Genomic DNA, 5,172 nt, shown 5'->3' on the forward strand with positions numbered 1-5,172 from the left:
CCGACTCCGAATCGATGTTCAAAACTCAAGAATTCGCTCTATGAAACTTTAGACAAAAACCCTCAATTTCTCTTTTGAAATCATCTACCAAAAGCCAAAACGAGGATAGATTCAAGAAATATAGACAGAATCGAGTTAAGAATGCTTACCCCAATTAGTATGGTGAAATTCCCCTTCAAAGTCTCACAAAACCGAGCCCCAAGTCTTATAAATGTGAAAAGAAATGACCAAGTCTCGAAATATAGTTCTACCCAGGCTTCATCGCATATGCGGTCATGCCGTCGCATCTGCGATCCCCTCTTCTGCGGTGAAATTCTTCGCTTCTGCAAAAATAGCTTGGCCCAGTACCCGTCGCACTTACGGTAACAAAACTCCGCTTCAGCGATCTTCCTCACCCAGCCTCTTCTCGCTTCTGCAATGGACAGCCCGCATCTGCGAAGTCTCTTCTTTGATTAAGACTCAGCAGGTGCGGCTACACCAGTACCAACAATCTTTCACAATGCAACAAGAGATAAAATTATTCAAACCACGTCCGTAACTCACCGTAGCCACTCAGGACCCTGTCCATATATACCAACAAGTCCCATAACATAACACGGACCTACTCGAGGCCTCATATCACACATACCAACATTGAAACGATGAATTGCACCTCAATTCGAACTTGAATGAACTTTGAACTTTCAACTTCTAAAACTCGCGCCGAAACATATCAAATCAACCCGGAATGAGCTCAAATTTGGCACACATTTCCCAAATGACATAACGAAGCTATTCCGATTCCCGGAACCACAATTCGAATCCGATTTCATCAAAGTCAACTCTCCGTCAAACTTATGAACTTTCCAAACCTTCAAATTTTCAACTTTCGCCAATTCGCTCTGAAACCTTCTATAAATATCCAAATACAAATCCGGACATATGCCCGATTCCAAAATTACCATACGGACCTAACGGAACCATCAAGACTCCAATTTGAGGTCAAATGCTAAAAAGTCAAACTTGGTCAACTCTTCCAACTTAAAGCTTCAATCATGAAATTCATTCTTCCAAATTGATTCTGAATAACCTGAAAACCAAAACCGACGATTCACACAAGTCATAACACATCATATGGACTACTCATGCCCTCAAACTACCGAGCAAAGTGCAAATGCTCAAAATGACTGGTCGGATTGTTACAATATTATTATTGATGCTACTACACCTGCTGCGTCAATTGTCGTTTATGTTGTTATTCCACTGCCGCAAGAAGATAACTGGTATTCTTTGTGATGAGAAGTCCACAATTGTACACCACTAATGAATTGTCAAGATCATTTTTTTCAATTTTCAACTGCGGTATAAAGATTCTTCATCCATCTATTTTTTTCAGAGAAAGTAAAGGTACGATCCTCGATTATGCATTTTGAATATCTTGAGAACCTTGAGATAATGTGTTTAAATTTATTTGGACTAAATGACAAAAAGATAATTGAAATTTAAAAAATAAAAATAAAAATTAGTGAGTGTCGTGTTTGACATATTTCCGGTGGAAGCGTTTTCATTCTCTTTGTGATCTCATGAAGAATAAGTTTTTTAAATAAATTAATGAGTTTCATAGCCTATGTGATAAATCTTTGGGTGAGCTAAGTATTTATAAAATGAAATTCGTTATAAGGAATTTAAAACTTCATATGAGTTGTTGAAAGGTTATCCCCTTATTTGAAATTTTTTAAAAGTGTGGGGTCTAGATATCTTTCCAAAGTTATATAGACCGATTCTAAGAAGGAAAAGATAAGAAAAATTATTTATAAAATTATAATGAAACCTTACAAAATTTAGATTTATTGCGGCGAACATTTGTGTTTGAAGATCAAAAATTATTTTATTTTTGGCTATAAAAAGTTATTTTGCTTTGGGCCTCTTAGTCATTAGGGTGATGAAGAAATCATTGAATTATGAGTTTCTGTATTATGACCAGTTTCCTACTAATTTGAGATATTTCTGTAGAAATTAAAGTTGATTATATGTTTAGAAAATTTTACCTTGGTATTTGAATATGAAAGATACCAAAAGAAAATAAATTCTTATATGTGTTGAAAGATGTTCCAAAAAGCACTTGTATAGAAGTCAAGTTTCATTTTATTTGAGATCATTTTGTGCCTTATTTGAGAAATACTATGAGTTAGTATTCTGTATGTGGATTTTTCACTGTATTAGAAGGATACAGTGATGATATTGAATCTCTGATTCAGATGAGAAAAAACTAGCTAGTTATTGTGTGATCACCTTTTGGTGGGTGCTATGATATTAAAATTGCCTGGCAGTGAGGCTGATTAAGCAACCTCTTGGCGTGTATTCCACTAGAATTAAGCCGACGATATTTGTGTCTATAAATTGTGATTGTCAAGGCGCAATAGCCATTGTAAGAAAATAAATCTTTCAATGTAAAGAGTAGACAAATTCTCTTGAGATATAATGTGATAAAGCAACTGCTTAGAGATGAGTATTTTTTATACATATTATGTATAGTCAAAAGAGGATTTGGCCGATCCTTTGGCTTATAAGTGAAACATTGAGAGGTTGCGACTTTTACTAATTTGAGATGTATCAACAATGATGGTAACCCAACCTATGTGATTGAAGATCCCATAAAGTAGGTTCATATGGGTAATAACAAATCATTAGTTGATCAAACGTGCACTATTAAATAATGTCTCTTCCTATAGTGTGTGTATATAGTGCACGACTGCAAGGAATGTGAGGTTGAGTTATTAAACTCTTAATCCGTAGCCTTTTGTAGGTGGTGTATTGTGCTGCAGAATACACTTGATGGATGGACCTATATGAGTGTGGAGTGGGGCCGCTCCTATGAAATTTGTGGCAATATTTCTAGAGCACTCATGAATACTAGGCGCGCGCGCATGACCTATTAGCGCAATACCTCGATAACAACAGAAATTGTGGGGGTGTAATATGATGAATAAGATCTCTAGCTTACATCAAGAATTTATTGGTTCATAGAAGTTATCAACTTCACCAGTTATTCTGTAAGTTAAATCTTATTTTATCTATATCTGGTTCATAGTCTATAAGACACCAGATGAATTTCATTATACCCAAAATCCAAAAAATTATACTCTCTTTCTTTCTTTATTTACTTTTTATTTTTTATATCCCTTTTGAGATATGTGGGGGATGCAAATTTGGACTGAGGATTTGATTGGAACGAGTAGATAAGAGTTCCAGGACATTCATCATCAAGAATTTGCAACTTAATACGTTTTTTCTAATGTTACTTGTATGGGTCAAAATCTATTGTTAGTCGAAATGGTATTTGTAAAACATTCCTGGGATGCCACACATCGAAGTAATCTAATTATCAGTGAAGGCCGAGGTCGAAGAGTCGGCATGGCCGAAGTCGAAAACTCCATCTTAGTGATATTATTGTTAGCTAAGATTAACCCTCATTTATATAAATTTAATTATTTAAACCAAGATCTATATTTTTTGGTCAAACATTACTCTCTCTTGATGATGTTCTCAATCATGTCAATGTTCTTTTTTTGGCAATCTCTTGGTTTAGGCGAAATACATAAACGGCCCCTTCAAGTTGTCCTCAACGACCAGCTGAACACCTCAAGTGAGCCTATTTTCAATTAGACCCTTTATTTATTCACAAAAGAAGATCAACTAAACACCCGACCATGTCAGCCCCCATTGCGTGAAATCCACTCTCTGGGACGCGAGTTGCCAACCTAAAATTAGGTTTTTTCTTTTTTTTTTTTACTAAAATAATGCGGACCCCACTTAATTTTCACACCCCCTCCTCCTCCAATTCTCTCCTCCACCATTCAACACTCTCCTCTACCCTAAATCACCTTTGCCTCCATTACAAAAGAACAAAATTACCAAAGGATAAGCCTACAATGTTATAAAAAAATACACGTGTTGTTCATTTTTTTGGATCATTCTATACTATGAACATAACAAGATCTACTGTTTTTTGGTTGTTGTGTGAATATTCGATTAGATCTGGCGATTTCTATGAAATTTTTTGCTTACTTTTGCTCCAGTAATATCGTTGATGCTACTTTTTGCTTTTCAAAGGTCTTTCATCTAGGTCATTCATTTTTCTTTTGTGGAGTTTCAGGATCTTTGGTATTTCATATGAGATTTTAACATGTTTATCAGATTTGAGCTTGGGTTTGAAGGTAAGGAAGTAACTTATGGCGTCAAAGCTTGGGTTTGAAGGTAAATCCAAGTGGTTTCTTGAAAAAAAATTAGTTTATTTACTTTTTTAATAGCAAATTTGCAATGAATGCTTGTATAATTTTATCGATGTAATTGGTTGTATGCGGACCCCACTTAAATTATTTCTATGCGGACCCCACTTAATTTTCGCACCCCCTCGAGAAGGGTTTTTTCATTTTAAATTTGTTTTGTTTTTTTTTTTGGTAAATTTGTGTTAAGTTTTAGTTACTAATTACACGTGTCGTTCATTGATTGGCTCATTTGACAAGTGTAACTCACGCATCTGGTATGCTGTACCGGGGTGTCTATTTGATTTACTTAACGGACACTTGAAGTGTCTACTTGATAAATAGGTTTATTGAGGTGTTCAAATGACCGTTATGAATAACTTGGAGGGGCATTTATGTATTTCGCCCTTGGTTTATTCTGTTAAACGATACAAGTCTGGCCACATTTTATTTGCTTATAAGGTAAAGCTACATCATTTGTTATGTACATGTAAAAAGTGTTTACAAAGAAGAGTTTTAGCGTTGTCCTGATCTATGATTCCAACAAAGTTCTTCAAACTTTAAAAAAATTTCCTGGAGTTTGAAATTCATAAATGTTCTCACTTTTGAAACTCTAGAAAATTTTCGAACATCGTTGGAGTTTCACATCTAAAAGTTTTGAAGGAACTTTTATGTATTTTAGCTAGGGGTATATTTTAATCCAAAATTTAGTTTTGCTGAAAAATTTGATCAATTTTAAGATGGTGGCTAAATGTTAATCAGCGGGATAAAAGTGGCTGTTTGCCCCTTTCGTCGTGAGAAATTATGAAAAAGAAAAGAAGAATTAATTCAAATAGCCGCTCATCCAAGTGCTTAAATTAAAAATAATATATATATATATATATATATATATATATATATATATATATATATATATATATATATATAT

This window comes from Nicotiana attenuata, unplaced genomic scaffold (assembly GCF_001879085.1).
Source record: "Nicotiana attenuata strain UT unplaced genomic scaffold, NIATTr2, whole genome shotgun sequence".
NCBI classification, from domain to species: Eukaryota; Viridiplantae; Streptophyta; class Magnoliopsida; order Solanales; family Solanaceae; genus Nicotiana; species Nicotiana attenuata.